The sequence below is a fragment of the Eupeodes corollae genome, chromosome 2 (genome assembly GCF_945859685.1).
Source record: "Eupeodes corollae chromosome 2, idEupCoro1.1, whole genome shotgun sequence".
Lineage (NCBI taxonomy): Eukaryota > Metazoa > Arthropoda > Insecta > Diptera > Syrphidae > Eupeodes > Eupeodes corollae.
Genome location: NC_079148.1, coordinates 114224096 through 114238471, shown reverse-complemented (window position 1 = coordinate 114238471; position 14376 = coordinate 114224096).

Sequence of the window (14376 nt, the reverse complement as noted above, 5' to 3'; positions counted from 1 at the left end):
GAATGAAGCTTCGAAATTCAAAGGCTGTCCAAAATTTCTTCATCTTTTAATTTTATCTTTGAAGCTACCATGTGACGCCGAACTCGCTGGATTTCCAATATGATACTGTTGTTGTCTGTAAGTTCTGTAAATGTCGAAGTAAGCATTGGCACCACAGCCCGCCGTTCTTTTTTCGTTCCATACAGAAATATTTTCGGTTGAAGAGCTGAGAAAACTGACGTAATATCTTCCATGGCCTTAAATCGATGCACTAGTTCAGTATAAAATGTATCCTGTGATTCTAACCTGGCTCTTCGTGTTTCCTCTGGCATAATTTTCTTCTTTTTTCTTCTTCTTCCGCCTTTCAATTGAAATTTCTAGCTCGGTGCATTGTTTTCTTGCGTAAATTACGGCCTTTTTTCACGGATTCATCACGGTGTTCACGAAGAAAACTCGCTAGTGCCTTAAGTTTTATTACACTTTTTTCAAGAGTGAGCCCGTATTTTTGCAAGTATTTCTGTGCTGAATCAACTTCTTCCAAAATATCGGACCAGAATAAAAGACAACATAAAAACGTAAAGTTGTATACAGTAGATAAGAGTATAGTTGCAGCACCTCTTGTATCTTAATTTTCCTTTTCAGGATCACAAAGGAGTTCTAGAGCTGAAACTATCTTCCCAAAATTTTCCTTCAAAGGCTTAACAGGCTCGTGATGAGCGCTCCATCTAGTGTCTACAAGTCGCTTGACTGACACACCTAACTTTTTTTATGAGAATATCCCAACGATGCGTAGATGCTGAGAAAAATTTTGTACTTGAAGGAGTGCTTCCCAAAGAGTGAACTCCACAAAGGTTTAAAGAATGTATTGCACATGGCGTAAACAAAGCTTTTGGATTAATTTGCCGAATTAATTTTTGAACTCCTCCTTGAATAGCCGCCGTATTCGCAGCATTGTCATATCCTTGAGCCCGACAAAGATTATTGTCAAGACTATCTTAATTGAGTTGCTTTAAGATATCGTCGGTAAGTTCTTTGGCAGTCTTTCCAGATGAAGGAAAAAACCCTAGAAAAGATTCCCTAACCTCAACTTTGCCGTCCTGAATGTGAACGTATCTAATGACCTCGCTCATTTGGTCGATATGTGATTCATCGGGTGTGCTGTCGAATATAATGTCAAAGTACTTCGCCTGGTGGATGTCTTTCAAAGTTTTTGTCCTCAGGTATTTGGGAAACAAATTTATTGTTTTATTTGTGTTTTTATTTTTTGATGGCACCCCCTATTAGTCTGCCACCCGGGGGATCCGCGGTCTTCCTCTACTGCGCTGTCCTGTGGGTGTGCATTCGAAAACTTTTAGGCCGGAACATTGGTTTCCATGCGCTCTACGTGACCCAGCCATCTTAGTCGTTGGACTTTTACCCTTCTGGCTAAGTCTAGGTCGCTGTACAGCCCAAACAGCTCGTCGTTCCATCTTCTCCTCCACTCCCCTTCGATGCATACAGGACCGTAGATCACACGAATTACTTTTCTCTTGAAGCGACCCAAGGTGCTTTCATCCGTTTTTGTCATGGTCCATGCTTCAGGACCGTATAGCAAGACGGGGATGATAAGGGTCTTATTATAGCGACACTTTGGTCTTTCGAGAGAGGACTTTACCACTCAATTGCTTTCTTAGTCCAAATAAACAGGTTAGCAAGAGTTATTCTGCGTTTGATCTCAGCGCTGGTGTTGTTTTCTGCGTTTACAGGGGGATCTAGGTAGACGAAGTCCTTGACTACCTCAAAGTTACGTCTGTCGGTGTTGACGTTTTGACCAAGACGTCGGTGTTGTATGTCCTTTCTTGACTTAAACCCATTTTTGCCGCTTCTGCCTCAATAATCACAAAAGCTCCATCGACATCACGCTGAGTTCTTCCGATTATGCCAATGTCATCAGCATATGCCAGTAATTGGACAGGCTTCTGAAAGATAGTGCCTCTAGTGTTGACCTGTGAGCTCTGCACTATTCTTTCAAGCACGATGTTGAAAAATTTACATGACAGCGCATCACTTTGTCTAAAACCTTTTTTGACTTCGAAAGGTTCTGTTAAGTTGTTTCCAACCTTTATGGAGCAGCGTGAATTCTCCATGGTCATCCTGCACAAACGGATGAGGTTGGCAGGGATGCAAAAACTAAAAATGGATCTATACAGCTCGTCCCTGTAGATGCTATCATATGCGGCCTTGAAATCGATGAAAAGATGGTGGGTGTCGATGTGGTGTTCTTGGGTTTTTTCCATTGTGGATTTCCCTGGTCTAAAACCACACTGATAAGGACCTATCAGGTTGTTTAGGATGGGCTTTAGACATTCACATATTATGTTAAGTAGACTGATTCCTCTATAGTTGGTGTAGTTTAGAGGGTTTCCTTTTTTCAGGATCGGGCAAACAATACTGAGGTTCCATTCATAGGGCATGCTTTCTTCGGACCATATCTTACAGATAAGTTGGTGCATGCTCTTAACCAACTTATCTCGAGCTCGGCATTCAAGCCATCGGCTCCAGCGGCTTTATCGGACTTCAGCTTAGATATGGCAATCTTTACTTCGTCTAAGTCGGGAGGATGGGATTGTTGGCTTTCGTCGTCTATGTTGAATGGATCATCCTGCCTGACAGCGGAATTCAGTTCGTCGTCGCCGTTATACAGTCTGCAGAAGTGGTCCTTCCATATCCACAGCATTGACTGCGGTTCCACTATGATTTTTCCACTTTCGTCTTTGCAGCCTTCGGTTCTGGGTTTATGTACCTGTGAATTTCGTTGCACCTATTTATAAAACTTTCGAACTTCGTTCCTGGTTTTAAACCTATCAACATCTTCGACCGCACGCTTTTCATACCCTCTCTTTTTCCTTCTAAGAAGTCGGCGTTCCTCTCGCCTCTTCTGCTTATAGAGCTCATGAGCAGCTCTCGTTCTTTTAGCGTGCCTGTTGTTTGATTGCATTTGCTGCTGACATTCCTCATCAAACCAGGGGTTCCTTGTTGGTGGCTGTTTGAAACCCAGCACATCAGAGGCGGCTTCCTGATTGGATCTTGGCAATGTTGCCACTGGTTTTCGATACATTGTGTTGACGGCAGAGAATTTCGAGAGAGGTTGCTTGTAACTGGTAGTGAAGAGCTACCTTGGCTACAGCGAGGTAATGGTCCTAGTCGATTTTAGCAATATGGTTAATCTGGTTGACGGTAGATTGATCTGGAGAACTCCAAGTTCCTTTGTGGATGTTGAGGTGTGGAAAACGCGTACTGGCTACCATGACGTTTCGCCCCGCAGCAAAATCTATGAGCCTGGATCTGTTGTCGAAAGTGTGTTCGTGCGGGCTGTTCTTTCCGATTATTCTACCAAAGATGTCTTCCCTTCCTAGGTTGGCATTAAAATCGCCCAGGATTATTTTAATATCTTTGCTAGGACACTGCTCATATGTTTTGTCTAAGAGCTCGAAGAATATATCTTTGGTGTTGTAGTCTTTCTCTTCTGTGGGGGCGTGCGCGCATATCAGGCTAATGTTTCCGAATCTAGCTTTGATGCGTAAAGTCATGAGGCGCTCATTGATGCACCTATAGCTCAAGACTTCTTGCCTAAGTCTGCCTCAAATGACGAAATAGGCGCTGTTGGTTTTCGTTATAGCAGTCACCATAGTACATATCGCAGTTTTTCATCCTCTTTTTGACCGGCCCATCCCATTGTATTTCCTGGATGTCGGTGATGTCTGCTTTATAGCAGTCTAGGGCCTCCGCTAATTCTTCGGCCACACGTGGGCTGTTTAGGGACCTAACATTCCACGTACATATCCGAAATTCGTTGTCCTTATTTCGTTTGTGAGGGTTGCCAACAGTAAATCCGTCCGTATCCGAGGCTTCGCAACTATGAAGCTTTTACGTGGCCAGGAAGTCACCCCGACGGCACAACCCCCAACCCAGATCCTAAGTATAACTCCAAGGATGGGGAGCCGGATAAAACCGCTCCTTATAAGCCTGGGCTCCGAATAAATCGAAGAAGACCTATAAGGTGTTCACTAAGCAGTTCAATCTTACTGGAACTGTAGACGCCACAGTTGATTCCATCTAGGGTATTCCTCCGCTGCCGTCTGGATAAGTAGAGGTGCCTAAGTGGAAACACCTTTCCCCACCTCTCTCGTTTGCTGCCCCCAACAACTTTCCACTGGGGTTCGAACACAATCTCCAGTTGAGGTACTAGGCACCCGATGTTCACCACGGGGAGTCGAGAGTAGGAGTTGATAGAAAGAGGTAGGTTTTGAGAAAGACCTGTGGACGCTTGTGTCCTCTTGAATGCACATGTCTACCATTTAAACATCGTGGCAATTAATCTATACTTGCATTCATAAATTGGTTACATCTGTTTCACCATCTGTTATATCCCTCGCTGGCCCATTTACTCTGTAATGTTAGACTTCTTGGAAGTGCAATTATTTGATCCTCCGTTTAGCTTTCTTTTAGCCGCATTGCTGCATGATTCATCATGATCTGAAGTTTCACTGTAGCTAATATTTCCGTGACTTCGCAGTTTTCGGGAACTGCTTCTTTTTCGCAACTGTAATCATATTGTAGGATGGCAAGACATCTATGTTGTGATGTCTTAACGAAGTTCTTACCATTTTATATTTTTCTTTTTAGAGTTCCAAATTCTTAAAAAAAGCTAATGCGTTCTCATTTGTGTATTTTATGGGATTGTGTTGAGGAATTTAAACGCTTTCCTTGACTCTTTTGACACGAAGTGGACTTGCAGGAGATACTGCCTCAATTATATCATTCTTCCCCTTTTCATGGTCCTTATTGTATCAAACGAAAAACGAAAAGCCCTTAAAAAAATTATCATCATAAAAAATCTTCAACTTTGGCCTTGAATAATTTTTTCTATTACTCGAGCTTCAAATATTTGTGAATCCAGGGAGCTAAAAAGTTTTGCATAATAGATCCACTAGAAAAATGAATATTGCAAGCAGTTTTGCATAAAAAGGCAACTGTGCGGGGTGAAAATCACAAGCAAGGTAAGGTTTGGCACCTGTAAAAAGTAAAAGTTGTTTTGCAGCTTTTGGCGGTCTGTAACTTAAGAAACAGACACGAGATCTTATAATATTTTACACAATCTTTAGAACATGTTAACCAGCTTATTACGAAGTCGATCCCTTTTTTTGCTTATTTTACTAGACTAAATAGTAATTTCAAAGAAAACATCCCATATAAAATTTCGTTACCTGACTGATATTAAGCCGAAAATTTTGCTTTGAAAACTCAAGCTTTCGACCTATTTTTAGTATTTTCGTACAAACATGATAATGCAGAGTTTTCAGAAATAATTTGTATTTTTTGTCTATTTTAATAATTAAGCATTCCACTGTGTCGCATAGGCACATACTGTGAACGAACAGTTTGTAGTGGTTAAAAAAACCTCAACATGTCACGATGAGGAGGAGCAGCAGCAGCACCACTACCATCACCACCAGCAGCAACTCAAAATTTAAGTTTTTCCCATCAGCCCGAACAACATTCAGCTTTAAATAATGAAAAAAATTTCCAATCCCAAAAATACTTTATGAACCCATCGCATTTGCCATCGAGTTCGAGTGTCACATGCCACACGGCTTATAAAATTCAGCGGCTCGTGAATCGTGATCCTTTTTGATAGATTCATACTCTTCATACCCTTACGGTATTCCCATCGACAAAACACGACAAACACAATACCAGAGGGTGTTATAAACTTTGTGCAAGAATAGGAAGAGGTCCCTGTTGATGGTTCTTTCTAAGTACGCATAAGGCGCTTATATGACAGGAGCGATGATAAATGCTCGCCATCATCCAAAAATTTGGCCCAAAATACAATAATCAGTTAAAAGTCACTCGCTCGAGTGGTTTTTGTTTAATAAAAAATAAAAACAAAAAAATAAATAAATTAATTGTTCGTGGGGCAGATTTATGGCCAACTTCCCATTCAAATCAATATTCGATTTAAGGATTTACTGCATTTTGAGTTTGGTATTGTGGTTGGCATCGACGTCGCTTCGTTGTTGTATTGGCTCATACCTACAGTTGGTTGGTTTCCTCGCTCTTGATCCTGTACGATATGGCGATGCGTGGAGAGGCTCGATTGGGTTGGGTTGTGGTGTCTAACCGCAAATATATGCGACTCCTGTCCGTGATGGCATGTGTTGCATACAACCAACAAAAACAAAACAAAAAAAACTTATATGTTTCAGTGAAAACACAAAAATAAAGTAAAAAACCATCGCATCCTTCACAATAAATTACACTAGAAAAAAGGTCCTTTCTACCAACCTCCTTTATATGATGGCGTAGAGGGCTTTTTGTGTGTTGTATAGAAAGAAACCAAAAAAAAAAGGAATGAGCCAATTCGAGTTGAGGCAAAAGTTTTAGTCGCAACAGCCGTTGCCGCGCTGCTGCCGCGCTGCTCAGCGCCGCCCGCCATGCTGCTGGTGGTGACACGAATTAAATTTTAACTTTTGAAAACACTTATTGTTTAAGGACTTATTATCCTCGTATTCCCCCATCATGGTGTATTCTTACATGTTCTGCATGAAAGTGTGATTCTACACTACTACTTGCTTTTTTTAGCGCGAAATAAATTGTAACGGTCGCCATGGTATTCTTTTTCCTCAGGACGCTACACGGTGGTGTTTTGTGTGTTCTCATGTAAAGCCATCATATCCAATTCAACCTCTTTTTTTCTCAGACTCTGAACGGAGCCGCTAGCCCTGCGTTTCGTTGCCTAAGAGGAAGCTCTATATTCGTTAGCTGGATGAGCTGGGTTGGGTGGCTGCTTCTGAGGCTGAGTAGATTATTATTCGTATAATAATGTTTAGTAGTTTGACTCGAGAGTTATTAAATTTTTAATGTTTCACTGGTTATGTTTTGAATAAGACTGGGAAAAGTTTCTTTTTGTACATATTAGGTACTAACTTTCATAAATGATGCAACTATTAAATTTCAAACATGGGACGACGACGACGGAGAGTTTTTGTAAGTACCTACGAGTCGATGAGTGTATGTGTGGGAAAAGTTTGTTATTTTGTTTTTTCTTTTCCGTATACATGTCTAAATGAAAGGAAAATTTTGATTGATGGTAAATTTACTAGGTTGACTTTTGTTTAATTTGTATTCTTAATTATAATTAATAAATTTTGCAATTTTATTTCTGTTAATAAAATAATTAGGAGAATTTTGAAGACGAAAACAGGTCAAGTCTGTTGCAAGATGTTGCTCAAGAATAGAGGTTCTCTTAAGAAATTCTGCAAAATTTTGGCGTCTCATATTACCAATACCGACTCATTACAGTACGTTTATCTGGGTTACCACAAGGAAGTGTTCTAGGGCCGATTCTGTTATTGTAAAAAATATTATTCAGCAGACATGTCCATGTTATTAAAATTATATATTATGATATTTTTGTCCGTTTCATGAATTTAAAGAAAAGAGTCTGGGATTCGACCCACACTGATAACTTTCCATCCCGACTGTTGATGTGTGTTGCTTAAAAGTTTGTAGGTTTTTGTGTTTTGCTAAAAAAGTTGTCAGTTGAATAATTCTTCAAAAATTAAAAACTGCCAATAATATTTTGCATATAATGAAAAAGATTGATTTCAAAATCATTTTTTAATGAGATTTTTAGTCGAAAACTAATTTTTATAAGTTTTTGTAGCATTTCTTGAAAGTTTGTATTTATTTCTTAAAAAAATACAAATGGATTCATGAAACTAATTTGAAGTCAATATCTTTATAAAAATGTACTTAATCCTTACTTACTTATTTACTCAAGGTGACGCTACAGTCCGGGGCGAACCTGGGCCTCAACCAACATGCGCCTCCAGCCAGCTCGGTCCCTAGCTAGCTGTCTCCAGTTTCGCACCCCAAGTTGGTTGAGATCCTCTTAAACCACCTGAGTCGCGGTCTTCCTCTACTCCGTCGTCCTTCGGGATTGGATTCGAAGACCTTCCGGGCTGGAGCGTTGATGTCCATCCACTCTACAGCGATTTGCAAGAATTATTCTTCGTTTGATTTTAGCGCTGGTGTCGTTGTGTCCAAGACGTCGTCGTTTAGTGTCCTTTTTTGATGACAGCATATACTTGGTCTTGCCCTCATTGACAACTAAACCAATCTTCTTCGCTTCCGTCGCAATGCTCAAAAACGCTCCACTGACATCACTCTTTTATCTTCCAATTATGTCAATATCATCTGCGTATCCGAGTAATTGGATAGATCTTTGGAAGATTGTGCCTCTAGTGTTGACGGTTGAGTTTTGCACAATTCTTTCCAGAACGATGTTGAAGAAGTCGCATAAAAGTGCATCGCCTTGTCTAAAACCTTTTTTGATATCAAATGCATCGGTAAGATCTTTTCCGACCTTGATAGAGCAGCGTGCATTCAACATCGTCATTCTGCACAAACGGATAAGTTTGACAGGGATGCCAAAACTAGACATTGCTCTGTAGAGCTCTTCCCTATAGATGCTGTCATACGCGGCTTTAAAATCGATAAAGAGATGGTGGGTATCGATTTGAAGCTCCTGGGTTTTTTGCAGGATCTACCGTAGTGTGAATATTTGGTCGATAGTGGACTTTCCTGGTCAGAAGCCACACTGATAAGGACCAATCAGGTTGTTGACGAACGGCTTCAGACGTTCACATAATACGGCAGAGAGGATCTTATACGCAATGTTAAGGAGACTGATGCCTCTGTAGTTGGCACAATTTAGAGGATCTCCTTTCTTATGTAACGGGCATGTTATGCTGAGATTACACTCAGCGGGCATGCTTTCTTCCAACCATTTTGAAGATGAGTTGGTGCATGCTCCCTACCAAGTCATCGCCTGCTGCTTTGAATAGTTTGGCAGCGATGCCGTCAGATCCAGCAGCTTTGTTTGACTTCCGTAAAGATATAACTATCTTCACTTCGTCAAGGTCGTGTAGGTGGAATTGTTGATCTGCGTCGCCGAGGTTGAGTGGTTCTATCTCCCTTACAGCGGAATTCGGTTCGTCATCGCCGTTATATAATTTGGAGATGTGATCTTTCCATATTTTCAGCATCGACTGCGGTTCTACTACGATGTTCCCCTGATGGTCTTTACAGGTTTCGGTTTGTGGCTGGTATCCTTGTGAGTTTTTTTTTACGTTTTGTAAAATTTACGAACCTCATTCCTGTTGTGACATCCCTCTATCTCCTCGATCGCGCGCTTCGCATGCTCTCTTTTTTTCCATCTAAGAAGCCGGTGTTCCTCTCGCCTATTCTGCTCGTAGAGCTCGCGAGCAGCTCTAGTCCTTTTGTGCAGCGCCGTTTTGTTTGCTTCTTGTTTCATTGCGTGCGCTTGCCGGCAGTCGTCGTCAAACCAGGGGTTTCGCTGTGGTGCCCGTGTCCAAGAGCTCGAAGAATATGTCTTTGGTGTCTTCATCTTTCTCCTCTGTTGGGGCATGCGCGGATATTATGCTTATGTTGGCGAATTTAGCCTTTATGCGGATTGTCGTGATGCCCTCGCTCACACTGTTGAAATTCAAGACTTTTTGCTTGAGTCTTTTCCCAACAACAAATCCACACCCAAATAGACGCTGTTTTTGTTCTCGGTAGCAGTCGCCGTAGTAGATATCGCAGTCTTTTAGTTTGCGTCTGCCCGGTCCATCCCATCGCACTTCTTGGATGTCGGTAATATCTGCCTTGCAGCAGTTTAGGGCTTCTGCTAATTATTCGGCTGCACGTGGCCCGTTAAGGGACCTTACATTCCGCGAGCAGATCTGAAGTTCGTTCTCAACAGTAAATCCATCCGTATCCGAGGCTTGTTGGTGCTTCGCAATTAAAGGTGGCCGGGAAGTCACCCCGACGGCACAACCCCCAACCTGCAGGGCAGATCTTTAATATAACTCCAAGAAATGGGAGCCGGATAAACCGCTCCTTATAGGCTTGGGCTTCGAATATGTCTAAGAAGCCCTATAAGGTGTTCACTAAGTAGTTCAACCTTACTGGAACTGTAGACGCCACCGTTGATTCCATCTCGAGAATTCGTCCGCTGCCGCCTGGATAAGGAGAGGCGCCTTAGTGGAAACACCTCTCCCCCCTCTTTCGTTTGCTGTCCCCAACAACATTCCACTGGGGTTGGAACCCAATCTCCAGTTGAGGTACTAGGCACCCGATGTTCACTGCGGGGAGGTGAGAGTAGGAGTTGATAGACAGAGGTTGGTTTTGAGAAAAACCTGTGTACGCTTGTGTCTTGAACATCTTTGAAGCCAATATTTTTAATTTTTGAAAAAATATTTGAGTCGAAAGTAAATTTTAACCAAGTTTTTTTAGGTTATTATTTTTGGTAAGAAAATTGTTAAACAATATTTTTTATAAGACAAAAATAATTTGAAGCCAATATATCAATTTTTACCCACTTTATTAATTTCTTGTTAGGTCTTTTTTTCTTGTAAAAAAAAAACAGTCAATTCGATTGTTCTCAAAATTTTACCAGATGTTGAAAACGTTATTCTTCGTAGCACAACATTTTTTTGGAAAGAAAATAATTTTTTGTACGTAAAATGTTCTATGTGATACAATTTTTTTTGAGTTTTATTGATTTATAAAAAAAACGTTTATTGGTATAGCGTTATTGGTTCTTGAGATATTTAGGGTTAATCAAAATGTTCACCTTTTTTTTAAATTGATATAATAAAAAAAACTACCCTTTTTAAGAGTCCTTTCTGCATCTTTCTCCATTATTATCTGTACAGCAAAATTTATTTGAAGTTTAAATCTCTTCTGCTTTTTGAGCTATGGACGACGTAAAAAACGTCTCGAACGTACGGACGTAAAAACGTACGTACACACGCGCGCACATAGATCGCTCTAAAAATCTTGTATTTCTACCCTAGGGACCTTGAAACCTCGGAGAATGTCGAAATTTTTAATTCGACAAATCGGAGCTATTATAATATCTTTCTATGACTGGCCGTAAAGTCTCCAAAATAAAGACCAGTCTTTAAAAAAATTTTTATGTTTCTAAGGTTAAAAAAGTTTTGAAAGACATTTTGGTGTACCTCCCTGATCCGTTAAACATTTATTGGCCCACATAAATCTAAGGATCACGACGATCCTGCAAAGAAAAAAAGTTTGTCTTTTCAAATTAATATTAAACTAATTTTAGCATGACTTAGAACTCAGAATGTCTTGTTTTGAGGAATTTTACAAAAACGCTCAAGAAATAAGTTGATATGAACTTTTTACAAAAAAATTAATACCGATGTAAAAATAACTAATTTTTTTAGAAAATTATGATTATTTTTAAAGATTTAAACTGTATTCTTATTTGAATTGTTTTTAAAATTAAAATAAACTTAAACTTCAATCTTTTGATGTGAGAAATGTGTCTAGTTTCAAAAGAAAACACTATCAGAAGTCGAACATTTTGATTAAAAGCTTATGTAATTAAAGTTAGAAAAAAGGGATTTTTTTCAAGAGGAATAATTTATCAATTTCAGGCTTTAGAATATTTTGTCTTTTGAAAACTATCTACCAACATTTTGCTGCTAACAATCTAGTAAGTATAAATTCTATATTTAAATATAGCCACAATTACTTGCATTTTAAAACACATATTTAACCGATTGGTCAACATTTTAAAACGTTTAGAAAAAATTGCTGGTGTATTGCTTCCGTGATGTCATCTGGGAAACCTCAATAGATTGTTACAAAATTAGTTGAAAATCTTCATTTTTAAAATTTGGAAGTAACCAGAGGTCTTTATTAGGTATAGAAGTGGAAACATACACATTTTCAAAAGTCAAAATTATGCTACTTAGATTTCATATACGAACAATAAGGTATCTCTTCAGAATTTCGGAAGATTATGTACAGTTCCAATATAAATTATTTCAAGTTTCATCCTAAATTAACACATATTTGAGAATACAATTGATATCTGTTAAAAGTTCAAGGACAAATCCAACCTAACGCAGCCAACGGTGAGAGTCCGACACAAAAGCAGGACAATAACTTCTAGTATGAGAAGTTTTACTACCACCAGATGGCTGAATCGAGGCACCCCCAAGGTGGGGTCCTTTCGCCACTTTTATGGAACATGGTATCAAACGACCTACTATCATTGGAAGCAGAGGATTTCAGGGCGATTGCCTATGCTGACGACGTTGCAACATCTGTATCTGGGAAACACCCCCAAGTTCTCTCAGAACTCCTACAAAACGCCTTAAATAGGCTAACAAAATGGGCTTAGCAATGTGGCTTGGACGTCAATCCACATAAAACAGAACTCGTACTCTTTTCGAGAAGGTATACAATTCCTCAGATTAGCCCACCCAAGATTAAAGGAATACCATTAAGCTTTTCCGACCAACCTAAATATTTAGGCCTCATTCTAGACAAAACACAAAATTGGAAGGCTAATATTGATGAAAGAGTAAAAAAGGCTACTGTAGCGCTTTTTACTTGTAAAAAGGCCATAGGATCCCCAAAAATAACCCACTGGCTATACACTTCGGAAATCAGACCGATACTCATTTATGGAGTTGTCGTACGGTGGACCGCACTGGACAAGATGGTGAATATCCAAATAAGCTCATTAAAGTCAAGCGGTCAGCAGGTATGTGCATCACAGGAGCACTTCGCTCAACACCAACCGCTCACTGGAAGTGCTTTTAAACCGAACACCAGCCAACTTATGTGTGAGGCTTAGAGCCACCTTTCAATGAACCAGTAACAATAATGGACATACTACTATTCTAGACAGTTTCAGATCTATCCAGACTATACCACTCCAAATTCGGAAAAGCTTCCATGTGTCCAACCCTTCAAGATCCTCCTGGGAAGAAGAGAGACCCCTGGAAGACGATCCGGTACACTTCTATGCAGACGATTTAAAGACCGATCAGTGTCAGTGGTATCTTTTCAGAACAACTGAATCTCAGTCTATCCTATAGACTTCCCAATCAATGCAGTGAATTCCAGGCAGAAGTAATTGCGATTAAAGAGGCACTATCCTGGCTCAAAAAAAAACGTTATATCTTGTAAGGATATACGAATCTTCTCGGACAGCCAAGCCGCTCTTAAATCTCTCGCCTCTGTCTCCACAAACTCTCAAATAGTCCACGATTGTCGATCATCTCTGAATGAGATGACGGAACAGTTTAATATTCACCTCATTTGGGTGCCGGGCCACAGAGGGATTTCGGGAAATCCTTCTGTGGCCTGGCACTTCTACCTAATGTTAGACAAAAAAATAACAAAAGAACACCACTTGCTACATGCAAATATCTTCTCAAACAATATGCTCTAGAATCAACAAATGCTAGATGGTCACAGAGTACCATTTGCCTAGCAACCAAGCAAATATGGCCAACGGTCAAAAGGCTTGATATCCTTGAGCAGACAAAGTATAAGCTCTACAATTGGAGTAATAAAAGGACACTGCCTCATAGGAAGACATGCTCTAAGGCTAGGGGTCTACACAAATGACTTCTGTAGAAGCTTCATGGACGAGGAGGATAGGAAACAGTGCAAAACCTTCTATGTACATGTCCAGCACTCTCCATTAGAAGGAATAACTTTCTCGGTAATCCCTTCTTCGATAATAAAAGTTAACTGGCAACGATTGACACAAAACGTCTCTCTAACTTAATTAAAAGTACGAAATGGTTTGTTTACGTTTATTACTCTCCCATGAGTAACCTCTTAGTGGTATCACAATGGACCCTTGAGGTCTAGGTTCGTCAATGACATCTGGACAGCCACTCCAACCTAACCTAACCTAACCTACAAATAAGTTTTATACATTTTCTTAAAGCCAACATTTTTGTCTATTAGCTTGTTCTTAAATCAAGGCAAAACTATGCATGGTGGTGGTAGAAATGGCGATCTTAAGGCAACCTAGCCTGAGATACAATTAGCGCTGTAGTGCGCCGCCGTTTTGATACCAAAACTCGTTTGAACTGTGATAAAAAGGGAAAGATTTGTAGAAAAGCTTAATAGCGATTATGTTAGAGCCATTTTGTCGCAATGAGAAAAAAGATTAGGTCTCTAATCTTTGTCTCAGATAGCTCATCAAGTTCGTGAAAGAATTCTTTTCCAAAGCATTTGATTATTGTGTTTGTTCGTTTCGGTTAAAAAATAGTAATTTTTTAACTATTTTTTTCCATTTTAAATAATATTTTTTTTTTTCAATTGCCCCTCCCGTCTAAACGGGGGGAGATAGAACCCCCCTCCGATAGTAAAAGATGCTAGTTTTTAACTGTTCTATACAAATCCATTAAAATATCTTGTCGAATAAGTTATCGTACTCTTGCCAAGCCAACAGTTGTTGCTATTCTTAAATAAATTAACACGTAAGAAAACTTATCGAAAGTGGACCTC